Genomic DNA, 15,896 nt, shown 5'->3' on the forward strand with positions numbered 1-15,896 from the left:
GGAACTCCAAACTAAAGGATGTCGAACCCCAGGGGCACGGCCTGCATGCCATCAAAGCTCCCTTCACTGAAATCAGAGGTTGTATACATAGATGGTAGGAATGTTTGGCATACGCGAGATGGGGATGTCGAAGATTAATTTAGCTTTGTGGAACACATACAGATAATTCAAACAACACACACGTCATTTGAGCTCTTTTTACCTCATTACTATACTTTTGTGTGTGTGTGTGTGTGTGTGTGTGTGTGTGCGCGTGTGAGTGAGTGAGTGAGTGAGTGAGTGTGTGTGTGTGTGTGTGTGTGTGTGTGTGGTGGGGGGGGGGGGGGGCGTAATGGTTCTGTGTCGCACTGTTTTCACAAGGGAGCCTGGGCAATTTGATCTTGTATTCCTGTAATAATTTTGTGTCCTCACAACCTCTTATAGCGTAAACTCGAGGCATAAACAATGCCCCCAGACTTGGCCCTGTTTTGGGGGCTCTGTGCAAGTGAGTGTTTCCTTTTTTCCCTCTTTTTTTCAGTTCTGGGAGATCTGATAGTGTCACTCAACTTGACCGCAGATGTTCCAGAGAAGACGTGGCATGGTGAATCATGCTGGAACCCAGGCTACTAACAAATAACTCGTGTAGTGTTGAAACCAAAGTGCACCATCACATTTGTTGAGAAACTACAGATGTTTCAACGTAGGCCTACAGAAGTTTTCTCATATTGCTCTCCATTAGTGAAAACACTGATGGACACCCTCTTTGGTATGGCTGAACATTGTGTCCGATTCACAGAACACAGGTGTTGTTTTAATGCAAAATGTAAACCATCAAAGACATTGCCTGCATAGATCAGATATTCAGTCTGATATCTTTATGTGCCTATCATCATTATCTAACACACACACACACACACACACACACACACACACACACACACACACACACACACACACACACCAAAGCAAAGCAAAGCAAATAGAAGCAGATAAAAGGTGACCTTTCCCACCTGTAAGAAGCAGCTTATGCTCGGCGTGTTGGAAATGCATTGGCATGCTGCTCTGGCTTTGAAGTGGGCAGCCAGAAGGGGAACTATGTGAGACTGGCACCCGTGCCATCCTGTGCCATCTGGGCATTCACGGTATGCGCATCGGGCGCCCTTGGTGGTGGTGGTGGGGCAGGTATGCGGGGCTGGCAGCACAGTAGCAATGTGGACGTGGTTTACGGGGGCTATTAAGTTAAGCTCGGCACCCCGGGGTGGAAATGCCAGAGGGTTTACTGCCATGCTGCTTTAATGAAAGGTGTCCTCAGAGACACCGCCGCTATCTATGATATTAACACCATGTCTACGCTAGCATGTTTTGGGTAAATAGTACTCCCATCGCAGTTTTGTAAGCGTTTAATGCATGCATATACATAATCACAGGTATTGTTGAACCGTGTTGTTGATTTTCAAAGCGCCGCGGCACTTGAAAATCTGTACTTTTTGGCAAGCAACACCTATGCAAAGGAGCATAAACTAAGCTTAAGTTAGTGAGTAAATGAGTCCTCTTGAAATCTTCCAAAAACAGCATAACGTTTACGCAAAAGCAGACATCAAATTTGAAAAAGGGATCAACAACCTTCCATAATTGTTCTGCTCATCAGTTGTATTTCCGACTATACAGTATATGTCAAACATGGGCGTGCCACCTATGTGCGGTCTGAAATAGTTGAAGCAAACCATGTGACAACTACACCTTTCTCAGACACCATAACCATTGGTGGCTTTCATATTGTCAATGTGTACAAGCCCCCAAGTGCCAACTGGGATCTGCAGGTCTTACCCACCCACCCCCACCCTGCCATCTATGTGGGGGACTTTAACAGCCACCATCCTGACTGGGGATACCCAGTAGTGGACGGTGATGGAGAGGCACTTTCAGACTGGGCATCTAGAAATGACCTTGCTCTGATACACGACCCCAAACAAAGAGGAACTTTCCACTCCGCCAGGTGGAAAAAGGACTACTCCCCTGACCTGTGCTGGGTCAGCTCTTTGAATGGAACGCCCTACCCCGCACAGATCCTCATTCTTGACGATTTCCCACGCAGTCAACACCGGCCCCTGCTTGCACACATTGGCCTACAACTCCCAGTCATAAACAGCCCAAGGAAGATGCGCTGGAACTTCCGCAAAGCTAACTGGAAAAAATACAGTATAACCCTGGACCGGAGTGTTGTCACAATTCCACTCCACACCATCACTGTAGATGAAGCATATCACCGCTTCTGTAGTGACATCTACAAAGCTGCCCACACAGCAATCCCTCGAGGCTACCGACCCCTCTACGTCCCATGTCTGGACGAAGAAAGCGCTGCCCTCCTACAGTCCTACAAAACATCAGGGGACCCTGAGATTGCAGACCATCTCATTGACTCGCTAACCACAGCCCGGCGAAAGAAATGGGAGGAGACAGTAGCTGACCTGAACTTTACCCACTCTAGCAGGAAATGTTGGAGCCTCATCCGTCGCCTAGGAGCTAGCTGCACAGAAGCCCCCTAGCCAAAGCCGAGCATCTGTTACACCCAACCAAGTTGCATCCCACCTACTGTCTATTGCAAAGGCAACGCAAGACAAACACACCAGAAGAGCAGTTACAACTGAGCTAAAACATCAGAGAACGCTTGAAGAGGAAAGAAACCCTGAGCCTTTTGTGGTTGCTGAATTGGAGAAAGTCCTGCAGGGCCTGAAAAGTGGAAAGGCAGCAGGATATGACAACATCTCTCCAGAGTTCATGATACATCTTGGCCCCCGAGCCCTAACCTGGCTGACACAATTCTACACCAGGATCGTACAGACAAACTTGATCCCAAAGAAATGGCAGACAGCTAAAGTAATTGCCATACCAAAACCTGGCAAGGACCACAAATTACCAGCAAGCTACCGCCCAATCTCCCTACTCAGCGTCCCCTTCAAAATCCTGGAACGCCTAATACTACAACGTATTTCTCCAAGAGTAGAGGACATTCTCTGTGTGGATCAGGCAGGTTTCCGCAAGAACCGCAGCACAGGAGAACAAGTACTGGCCCTAACCACCTTCATCGAAAATGGTTTCGAGAACAGACTAAAGACAGGTACTGTGTTTCTTGATCTCACAGCAGCCTATGATACTGTCTGGCACAAAGGCCTCATACTAAAGCTCACAAAGGTGCTCCCTGTTTGGGCAACAGCAATTATCCAAACTCTGCTGACCACTCTGTCCACCTCGGACAGAACACAAGTGCATGGAGAACACAGCGAAATGGATTCCCGCAAGGCTCAGTCTCCAACCCTGTTCAACATCTACACAAATTACCTACCAACCACCAAATCCCGCAAATTCATCTATGCTGACGACATCTGTCTGGCATTTCAAGCACCAGACTTCGACCCACTGGAACAAGTGCTCACCGAAGACCTCTCCAAACTGGACCAGTTCTGCAAAACATGGCGCCTAATACCGAGCCCAGCAAAAACTGTCTCCAGTGTATTCCATCTCCACAACGCTAAAGCTGCCAGAGAACTAGACATCTACCTGAGTGGACTCAAACTGAAGCATGCACCCTATCCAACCACCCTGGTGTGACCCTCGACAGAACTCTGTCCTTCAAGGAACACCTAAAAGGGACGGCAGCTAAGGTGAAGTCGAGAAACAATCTGCTCTGCAAACTTGCTGGTGCAAAATGGGGGGCGGCAGCCTCCACACTGCGCACCTCAGCACTGGCCCTGTCATACTCTGCAGCAGAATATTGTGCCCCTGTCTGGTCTAGGTCATCACACACACACACCAAGTGGACAACCCAGCTCAATACCACCATGAGAACCATAAGCGGGACTATTCGCTCCACACCACTCCCCTGGCTCCCAGCATTATCAAACATAGCACCCCCACACATCCGGCGAGCAGCAGTCTCTCAAAGGATGCTTCAAAAGGTCAAAAACTCTCCCCATCTACCAATCCATGCAGACATTTTCAACCCACCCACTGCTCGACTCCCATCGAGACGACCAATTTGGAGGAACCCCCCATCAGCTGACTTCACCATCAAATCAGCTTGGAAAAGGGAATGGGAGTCCAATGAGGTCCCAGACAAACACCTGGTGTCAGACCCCAACCAACAGGTCCCTGGTACCACCCTCCCAAGGAGACAGTGGTCTACGCTCAATAGATTCAGGACTGAACATGGCCCCTGCTTGGCCAGCCTCCACAAATGGGGCAGTAGCCCAAGCCCACTGTGTGCGTGGTGAGGAGCAAACTATGAAGCACATCATAGATGTTTGTCCTCTCCAAAGACTGGAAGGAGGATTAATTACCCTCCACACAGCAGACCAGGAGGCAACCGTTTGGCTTAAGGACTTTGCATTAGCTAAATAAAAATCACACCAGTGTGAACCGAGTGGTGCAACTCCCGTCTATTGGTTCTCTGTATCATTCCAATTTGTATCGTTCCAATTTCTTCTCTGTATCGTTCCAATTTCTTCTCTGTATCGTTCCAATTTCTTCTCTGTACTCTGGTGCCCCCTACTGGTATAAATAAGTAACATACTCGTGCTCACTTATACATACATACAGGTACACATACAGGTACCTACCTACCTAGGTACACGGACATTGCTGGATGTAGGAGTGGATGCACCACTCAAAAAGTATATGTGTCACCACCTCATCATTCAATAATTTAACCAAATGGAATACACATGATGATTTCATCATGTAATTGCATTTCTTGTCTGCCCGAGTAATCTGTACCCTGTTATGAAATCTGTGGTTTTGATAGGTCCATTGGAAAAACATAATTTTACCCAGACCAGTATAAATTACACCCCCAGTAGACTATATACTGTAAGGTACTTTTACTGTGTGTCCTACAGTGGCGGACAGTAACAAAGTACGTATAGGCTACTTTACTTTAGTAATGAATATGTCAATACTAGGATTATCTATACCAGTAAGACGCCTGAGGGGGAAAAACGACCTAGGGGGAGGTCGCGTGCACTGGCCATATATGGAGCGTGTCTTGGAGGTACAGGGTTTGATGAGGTCAGACCAACATATGGAATGTCAAAACAGGTCAGCTCCATATATGGAGATCTAAGGGTGGCAGTGGGGGCAGTGTCTTGAGTGTACAGGGTTTGATGAGGGCCCAGGTTTTCATCGGCTGCCGGACGCGGCTGCACAAATATCTTTGGGGCAGAACCGTCTTCTAGAGTTTAAATGTACAGGTATCAATCAAAAGGGAGACATCGAAGAGGAAGGATGGATGGGGAAGGATCAACATTATGCAAAGTCAGAACAGGTTCTGACATATATCCATATACTAATATCGATGACATCAGGGATCTCCATATATGGGCTTAATTGCAACAGCAGGTCACACTTTACTATGATATGATCCCTGATTTACTATCATCTCTGATGATGTCATGTGATGTCACGAGACCTGGGCACCATTTATGGGGATTTTGAGTGAGCGGACTGACCTCATGCTTCCTTCTATGCATGAGGAGTCCAAGCTGATTCTTTTCACCTGACAGGGGAGAGTTTCCCCGGCCGGACGTAGTGCTTGGAAGGAACACGTTATTCCGACCAGTTCCTTTCCCCTCCATCAGACGCCCCGGCTGGCCATGGGGAGGTAGTTTAGAGACCAGGATTACTGCATGTTTTTATAAGGGGAATTGTGTTGTTTTCTTTTCAACTTGGCTCCAACCTGGGCATGCATATACTGTATATAGCCATGTATACCCGAGGGACTGGGAGTGATGCACAGAAGTGGGAAGTTGGTCAGATCCCCAAAATATAAATAATCCACAAATCAGACATTCACAACATTTTGTAATAAATTGTACAAACAAGCAATGTGTTGATATTAAAAGCGTACTACTATAACAATTATTTTCAAAGTAGGCTACTTAAGTAAAAATGAGACAGAGCAACAAAATGAGACTGAGAGCAACCTTCACTTGTACGTGACTCAAGTCAACCACTGGTCCCCAAAATAACGTATTATGAATGAGATCAGAACTACCATACAATATTTCATCACATCGTCATGTAGCCCCGTAAGTAAAGTATGTAGCCAACCCGTTTTAGTGGCTGCTTAACATCCCAGTTTGTTTGCTGTGGGTGTTAAACTCTTATATTCCATGCACTGAAGCCCACAATCTGATGTAAATCTCCCCTTGTGCCGTTAAAATCGGATGAATAATACCAACCTAGAGTACTTTGGTCGTATATAGTGGGGCGGGTATCGTGCGGACACCTTTCTCCACAGATGTTTCACATAGCCACCACGCTCTCGGGTTTCCTCAATGCGTCCATTGAGAGCTCACAAGCGCCGTGCGGCATGACATAATAAAAACAATATTCCATTGAGAAAACCAGGGGCCCCTATGACGGGCACTACCAAGCAAGCGACCACTCCCTGCTAATGGCATGGCATGTTTATGCTACTCAGGTATAGTTGCACTGATGTCAGCCCTCTCCCCGGCCCTAACATCGGGGGATGAAGTCAGTGCTGCTTGGGCAAGTGAGATCATTTTTCCATTGACTGGAGAGTGGGGCAGTGTAAGGGACACCTCGTTTGGCAATCAGGGAGATGCTGCTTGCCTGACTATACATGCCTGTCTATCAGCCTGCTTGTGTCCAGCTGCCTGTCTAACCATCTGTCAGCTTGTATTCTTTCCTTTTCCCTGCTGTTCACCTATCTGTCTGACGGTCTACCGACCTTTCTCAATGGCTGTTTGTCTGTCCATATGCTTATACCTGCCTGTCTGTCCCTACACACCACCTCACGCATGCACGCACGCACGCACGCACGCACGCACGCACCCACCCACTTCCCAGGAATGTATACACAATATCAGCATGTGTGCACACAAGCACCACACACGGACCACACGCAGCCATTAAGCACACGCACAGTGCACTGCACACACAGCAATGTACATGTATACACATACACACACATTTCCCAAATCTCGTCTGTGTTACATCATATTGTCCAGGGGCAGTGTTAGTCATCCTCATGTGGTTTACTGGATCAACTCCCCATCTCTGCTACTCTGTGGGGGCAATCACACACACACACACACACACACACACACACACACACACACAAATCAATCTCTCTCTCACACACACACACGCGCGTGCGCACGCATGCACCACCACCACCACTACCCATCTCAGCATGACATCAGCTCGTCCTGGGTTACTCGGCCTCCCGAGTGTCCTGATGGCAGAGATAAGGCAGGAAAGTCACTGATTAGCCGGGAATCTCGTTACACAGGGAGCAACGGATCCCTCCTCCCCTCCCTCCCTCTCTCTCCTCCACCTCTCTTTTCCTCTCCTCCTCCACCACCTCCGCTGAGTGACACAAAAAAACACACAATTGGCTCTGGTGGCCAGAGGTGGCAGGTAAGTAAAAAAAAAAGAAAGAAAAAAAAAAAACGAAAAAGCACTTGCGTGTGTCATGTATGACCTTGGACTGACAATTCAAATCCAGCCAATGCAGCAATTTCCGTTGGAAACTGAACCGGGTAATTTATATAGTGGGAAATAAACATTTGTGAACCCAGAACTGTATAATACCATTTTCAATTCACATGGTGGCCATCTTGCTTTTATGGGTCTTATAAGATTATTTTCTAATTGTGTTTGGTAAGCGGGGAACATAAACGGGGGCTGAGTGGTTAGGTTAGTGAGCCCCAGGTCCAGGCCAGGCCAGCAATGAGTCCATGTGTGTGACTCTTAAACCCAAATTGCCCCCCGAGCGCTGTAGAATGGGGCTCCCTATTTCAAAGGGCAAATGTACATTGACAGAGACACCCCAAAAATATTGATTATGGAAAATAGTGGATAGGGCTGACACCCATTTGCCTATACGGAGCCCAATATAGGGAGCTGAAGGCACAATTAGGTTAGTTTGTCAACACCTGGTATATTCTACAGTAGCATTAATGTTAGATCCATGGTCTTGCCATAAAACATCTTACCCCAAGGCGCTAACGTCACTAACAGTCAAGCCACCATGACAAAATTATGTTAAACACTGAAATTACGTTTACAGTCAAGGTGATGCAGACTTCAGCTCTCTTCTGCACTAGTGGTGATGTCCCAACCTTTCCCGCTAGTGTCGTGGGGCGTTGTTGTTCTGCTCCTGCGTTGCGTCCATTGTCTAGGAGACAAGAGGAGGGAGTGCATGCTTGAGGGAGCCCCCTTTAAGACTCAATCAGGCCTTTTGGAGGGTCCGCTGACCCAGAAAATGGGTTTCCACAGCCAGAGGAAATGATAGCCAGTAATCACCTTACTGGCAACACTATAGAAGGAATGCGTGTGTGCGTGCGTGCGTGCGTGCGTGCGTGCGTGCGTGCGTGCGTGCGTGGGGTGGCGGGGTGTAGGTGGTTAGCTATACACTGTATACACATAGTGTTAGCATAGATTAAACAGAATATAATTAAATTACGCCAAAACACAAAACTGGGTGACATAAATCAGAATTACCTTCTGTGGGATTGCAAACATCCTAGCCTAGCCACTCTGACTCAGCTTAAACAATTTGGTGGGATCTTTTCCAAATGTATACTGCAATTGCTTTTCTTCATTTACTACTTGGCATTTAGGCCTATAGACAAAGTCTAACTTTTCAAGATCTACTATATTGTCATGTGGATGACAGATAGATTTGGACATATTAGATTAGATTATGGTTCCTACAGATTTGGAATTTCAAAATTCCATACTTTTTCCAGACTCTAATTTCGGGCCTGTGGGTCGCTTCCCGAGAAAGAAAATTCACAACAACTACGACAACTACTTTGGTGTTGAAACTTCGAATTTCTCTAACCATTAAATAATATAGCCTTTCCATAAGAGTATATTTTTATATTTGTACAAGAAGAATACAGGCAGTAGCATATTAAGTTATGTAATAACTAAAACATGATAGTGCCTATACTATAGGCACTATCGAGTTAGTGTACATTCCCCATAATAGCCTATAGGCCCTATAGGCTATTATGGGGAATGTACACTAACTCGTTTACCTCAGAAAATGTTTTCATACTGGATACAACCATAAAATGGTCTATGGTCTAATCTAATGGAATAAATTGATGATCAAATGCAGGAGTTTTGACGATTCAACTAACTGTAACTAGGGCCGTCGCCTTGCCCCCCCCCCCGCCACCTCCTTCCCCTTACTGGTGCGAAACGGGGTAGTAAAAACGTCACATCACCTCATATTTAATAAATCAATACCTGCACGACTAATAAATCAATAACTTGTGTTATTGATTTGATTGTGTGTACGACATAGTGATGATTTGATTGACTGATGTATGATTATGATGTATGATGTATGACAAGTGTGATTTTTCTTTACTATTGAGGGGCGCTAACAATGAATGGAGAACTATTGTTTGTGTTCTCTGAACAAACATTAAAAATGCCATTGACAATGAACGGAGAATTTACATCATATGCAAATCGGCATATGTATGGTGGGAACCTTTGGCCAATAAGGGACCACCAAGGGACCACCATCTTGATGTACGATGATTAGAGCGCCCCTCACTTCACACAGGTGTGATTTAGTTTCATGTATATAGCCTACAAATAATTACTCATGTTTTTCTTTACTTTACCAACAATTTGTTTTTCTTTACTTTCTCACCTTCATTATTATTACTTTCTTTCAATATTAGCCTTCATTTGGGGCCATGCATGTCAGGAACAATGCGAGTCGTTCCATTTATAGCCCGGCCAATCAATTAAGCCAAAGGTCGGGTTAGCCAATCAGGGACTTATAATGGCTCAGCGGCACAAGCATGACGTGACCCTCTACCAATCAAAGAAGCCGACGGTTTGGGTTGGCCTGATGGCCATTCGGGAAAGCCGATGCGTACAATTTCTCAAACACACAGAGATGTGTTGCCTCGTTCTCAGACCTGCGGGACAACAGATATAGATACAGTTCAGTTCTCAGAAACGTGTCCACACGACAGGATTATACGAGTTATGCAAGGGACAAATTTGTGCGACGTTACCGCACGTCGCACACACATACACACGCACACACAGTATTTGTTTTCCCATGAACCTCTCTACACTCATTCTTCCCTACCCCTCCACCATGTACTTTAACCTCACACAAAACAGATCCACAGACGACGCCATAGCCACAACATTACACACTGCCACACCTAGAGAGAAGAGGAACTCCTGAGAACTTTTTATAACTCAACTCAGCATTCAACATCTCAGACAAGCTCAGACAGACTCAACCCCAGACTGTACAGCTGGATCCTGGATTTTCTGTCAGAGCGACGCCAGGTGGTGAGAATGGGCTCCAACACCTCTCTCCCTCAACACAGGAGCCCCCCGGGGCTGTGGTCTTTTGTTGTGATAATCCTCCCTACTATAGAGTGTGCTGACCATATAAGGAGTTCCTCCCTGTCCCCAGTTAACCCCTGGGGGTCAAAAAACCTTAGGTTTCGTTTTTGACTCTCTATCCTGATTGGACGAAAGGCTGGGTCCCACAGCCAAAAACGGAACCTAAGGTTTTTTGAGTGAAATCACTGAATATACCTTTAATTAATAAATTAGTCATTAGGAAAGGCAATGGATTTTGTGTTCTTTTTAGATTACCGTGTTTCATGCAGTTAGAATTCAAAAGATATGGCACCAGGAACAGTTAATCTGTGGTTAAATATAATGAGGCTAAATTATGTCATCCTGCCCGCTCCCGTTGACTTTTCATTCCCATCCCGCCCCAATCGGGGAATTCATACAAATTTGAATCCCATCCCGCGGGAATCCTGCCGGAATCGGGAATCCCGAAAAAATGTCAGCCTCTAGTCTGAGTCCTCACCTCTACTCTGTGCATCTCCATCTTAGTGGTCAAGTTCGCTGTCAACGTAACAGTGATAGGCCAGATCACTTACGACAATGAAACAGCCAAGAGAGGGAATGAGAACCTGACACAAATGTACCGAGAGAACACCCTGGTCCCTGTTACTCGGAGTCGCCAAGAACAAAGAGCTTATCACGGACTAGCCGGACAGAGTACACCCCAATGGGCGGGGTGACCCCATCTACATCGATGGCACCGTAGTGGAAAGGGTCAGCATCTTGAAAGTTCCTCGGTGTACACATCACTGTGAACTCACCTGGGACGGACACACAATGTGGTGTGGTGAACTTATGTTTGGCATATCAACACATACTGACCAGTGTATGACCAATCTGCATACTTTGGTCTATGAGGAGTGTGCATGCATATATCGTGTCATTTTCTTTCCTAAAATTGCTGCTATATTCTTTATTATTTCTTTGTTTATTGTTCACGCCAGGCCGAAAGTGTGGCCAAGACTATGTTTTGTCCATCCGTCTGTGAACAGTTCATCTCTGGCACCGTTGGACCGATCAGTGTGAAACTGTGCACACACTCCTTGAAGGCCAAAGCAGAACCTCAGCCCCAAACAATTCACATCTGGCTGTTATAGCGCCACCAGGAGGCAAAATTTTGCTAAACACATTTTTCTTATAACACAAATTTTGTCCAAGCATCATGCAAGTACACATTATTTCTATAGTCATGTGATGAAGACAAATTGGTGAGATTTTTCATATTCCATCCCGATTGGCCAAGATTGGCTTCCAACGTTTTGGCCTGTTTTGAACAAAATCATGAACACTATTGCTGTGAAACTTTGCACACACACCAAGGATGAAATGCCACCCTTTTCACATTATCTTGTTATAGCACCACCAGTAGGCAGATTTTTGCAAAACCAATATTTTATGTTACTCCTACAGATTTAGTCCAAAACTCACGCAAATTGGTACACAATATCTCTATATTATCTCTAATCTGTGTTCATATTCCATCCTCATTGGCTAAGATTTACTCTGATTCTACTACCTGGCCTGGTGGACAGGAGCATTTTTTTCTAGTTGTTGCTATTTCTTTTATAATTTCTTGTTATTGTTTATTATTGCTGCCTCAAAATAAATGTATATGCTACAGGGTCAGGACACCCAGCCTCGTTATTTATTTAATCAGAATTCAGATATGAAAAGAAGCATCTAAAGTAGGCATGGTTATCCGTTGTTATGGGGGAGAGGGGGCGGAGTGGTGCGTGCATATCATTACATTCTGTATCGACGCCACAGGGAATACAGATATTTCAGTCAGATAACTCACAAATAGATTGAACAAATGTTTAGAATGAGAATACGAGCGTAATACATGCATATATAACATTTTATCTTGGCGTTCGGCTCTGCTACATTTTTCTCCCTGTTCGGCACAATTAACCATTAAGAGCAGGGAGATAGATATACAATATACCCCCATGGGGAACAGAAATAGAGCCCACTGGTGCTGGGGTGGCGGTGGGAGCAAACAGTGCATAACAACACCAGGAACGCATATGCAGAGGAAGGAACACTGGAAGAATCCAGACGTAGGTGAGCTTAAATGAGCTTATAACCCCGCCCAATTGGTCAGCTGATTGCCACGTCAGCGAATTACATGCGAGTATTGCATAACACTAAATGAGCCCCTCGAGTATATCTGACTGAACTAACTCTGCAAGTTAAAGACAGATTTACAAACTCATTTTCTTCTCCAGTGCTCGGCTCGCCCCCGTTTGGGTATTGGCTGGATTGTTCTGTTCGAAACACCGGAGCTCAGAATTTGCTAAGAATTGTATTGAAAGGATAGCCCCTTGAGATGCAGCATCTCATTTTAGAGGGGGTCCCATACGCAGACAAAACCATTACATACAGTACAGTGCAGTTACACAAATAGACAGTGCACAATAGACAATACAGACATGTACAGATACAGTTAGCTTGCTCATCCTCTACCACCCACTCCCCCATCCCCCCAACTCTCTCTAGACAAACACATTACAGTACAGTACAGTGACTTGGACAGGGGTCAGAAGTAAACAGCAGAACGAGCAGTGTTAGTAGCATGAACAAGTTGTTTTGAGGTGTGAATACAGGGAAGGCCTGAAGCGGCCAGGAGAGGTCACAGATCTGAGAGAAAGAGGAAGATTGTTCCAGTCAAATGGAGCTTTGTAATGGAATGACCAGCATGTCGTTGTTGTTTCAGCATGACTTCGATACTATATAACACTACATTTGAATAAACTACTACATTAAATTTGACTTGAAAACACTGCTAGATGAGCGAGTGAAGTGTGTGTGTGTGTGTGTGTGTGTGTGTGTGTGTGTGTGTGTGTGTGTGTGTACTGTTCAGAAAACAGCTTGAAGCGGGCGGCGGTGGGGTCTGTCTTTCGTCAAAAATGAAAGAACAGGGAAACAAACCACAACCCCATAATACAAATCTATATGAAACAAACATAAATATGAATTAGATATGCGTACGTCACGGCCCAGAAAACACATGTAGCTAATATGTAATGAGTGACGCCAAATATGTATTTTCCAGTTCTACCCAGAAACGTGAACACACATAATGATGCTAGCTGATGATGAATGATAATGCACCTTTTGAAGAATGTAACATTACAAATAAGACGTTGAGTAAAATATTTGCAAATTGTGACTTTTCATGTGCAAATAATGTACAAATTAAATAAGTATTGCTTACAGTTGTGCTATACAGTACTTGTTTTTGATCTTATTTTGTTTTACACTTAAAAGTTTGTCAATGTTTTATGACCAAACAGTAAAATAAATTCTCATGTGCCTCCATGTAACCCAATTTAAGAAACAAGATGCTAGCCTTTCCCTAGCCTACAAGATCACACACAGCACTTGTTTCACAGAATATTTGCAGAATACAGAATATTTGCCCCCAGAATAGGAACTCTAGGGTTCAAGAGGGGATAATCAAATGGCTTAACCTGAGGGCTACATTAGGAAAATGGCAAGGGACCAGGGACCAGTTGATAAAATTGCGGTCGTAATGTTGACACTGTACACTGTATTGTGACAAATGCTGCCCATTGCTGCAAATGCAAATTGTGTCAGTCATGTGAGTCTGGTGACTTGCAGCTCTTCGATAGTGGATATTAATGTAATAGTAATGTTAAATATAATTAAAGATAATATATTTGTTATATAAAAATAATAGATGTACTTTTGAACGGTGCCTCCGAGCACGGAAACGTCGGAAAGCTGCAACACGGTAACTCTGTCATTTCTCGACCGTTTCGGAAGCGGGGGTGTTCCTGGGGGTCTGGATGTTGCAGGGACCCCCACACTGTAAAGTTGCACCGCTCACTTCACATTATGATTATTATGTGATTATTATTAATCATAATATAATATTATTATATAAGTGATTAATTGGGGGCTCAAAATGCCTTGGACTGGTATAGTGGCCCCCAGGCCCGAGTTGGAGTATCACTGGGTCATGGTATCATTTTTCCCTTTTTATTTCTGACAACATAAAAACAAGCACACGGTCCATGATGAGCCGTGACCAGCTCTAAGTTTGTGCTTGAATATTTGACAGACCGACCGACTGTCAAGAGCATCTTATACAGTATACAACCTGTGTCAACAGTAAAGACAATATAAAAGATGAATAGATTAAACAGAAGAACATCATATTATTTTAGTAGTTGTTGGGCACAATGACACTGTGAACACAACTTTCCACAAAACTAATACGTTAGGTAGGAGTCACAAAAACTTCAACAGGTTACTTATTGTTTATAGCGATTTTCTATAGGTCTACTCGTTGTGTGTATGTGAAAGTGTGTGCGTGCGTGCGTGCGTGCATGCGTGCGTGCGTGCATGCGTGTGTGTGTGTGTGTGTGTGTGTGTGTGTGTGTGTGGGGTTACTGGTTACGTCATGGTGGCTTTTCTTAACTAAGTATTTTCCCACACATTCCTGTCATAATGCTCATCATGCAAAGAAGTTCTCCAGAGCCAAGAGCAGGTGTATCATATATCTCCTCTGTTTCATTCTCATGGAAGGTGTGGTTCAGCTAAGGATGAAACAGAGTACACACATCCCTGCACCACCCCTATAGCCACTTGTACACAAGCTTCCCTATTCTGAGGTGAACCTTCGGCAAAAATAGACCATCTACAAGAATACAAAGTGACGCAAACTTATCGGCTATTTCGGGGGAACAGATTTGGTTTAGAGGGGAAAAGGGAGTGGACCTAGAATAGAGCCCTAAATGGCTAATGAAAAACACTTTGCGTCATGGTAAACTGGATTCATCTGTGTGGGAACAAACTAACAAAGTAGCTCAGATTAAATTAACACTTTTACATTACAATATAGAAGGAGAGGTGGGAGGCAAGGAGGCCTATATTGTACAGATGTACATCTCTCTTTAAATAGGATAAGTGGTGATCAGAAGCTTTATTGTCACATCACATACAAAGTAAGAGTGGGTGAATTTTTTAGAAAAAGAAAAGAACAACGGGGGAGGGAGATCAAGATAAGAAAGAAAAAAGTCACAAATCTACATATTTTCTATACATTTGTAACTACTACTCTACAAATAGAAAGAATCAGTCAGTCTACGGTCAGCTATTTTTCTTTTTGAAATTTTAGAAAATGTGAAATGTTTTGGAAATTATAGAAATGTGCACTTATGCTCAAAATAGGGATGCCACTTTAACCCTGGCATCATACTTTTGGGCAAGTCATTACTGGTAAAAAATAATAAAAAATAATAATGTGTACAATTTGTGACATTTATAAAAAATAGCTCACAACACAGTGTGTTGTATTTTTGAAATAATTTGGATTTTTCTTTTCTTTGTGTGGTTTATGTGTGTTATTAGCTATATATGACAAATACAAAGACGTGTGGCTGCTACATGAAAGTAGCCGTTTGGCTGTACCGCAGTAGTTTTCCATAATCATTGGGTAGGTTGGTACGTTACTTGTG

The sequence above is a fragment of the Protomyctophum parallelum genome (assembly GCF_964188405.1).
Source record: "Protomyctophum parallelum genome assembly, chromosome: 17".
In the NCBI taxonomy this organism is placed as follows: Eukaryota; Metazoa; Chordata; class Actinopteri; order Myctophiformes; family Myctophidae; genus Protomyctophum; species Protomyctophum parallelum.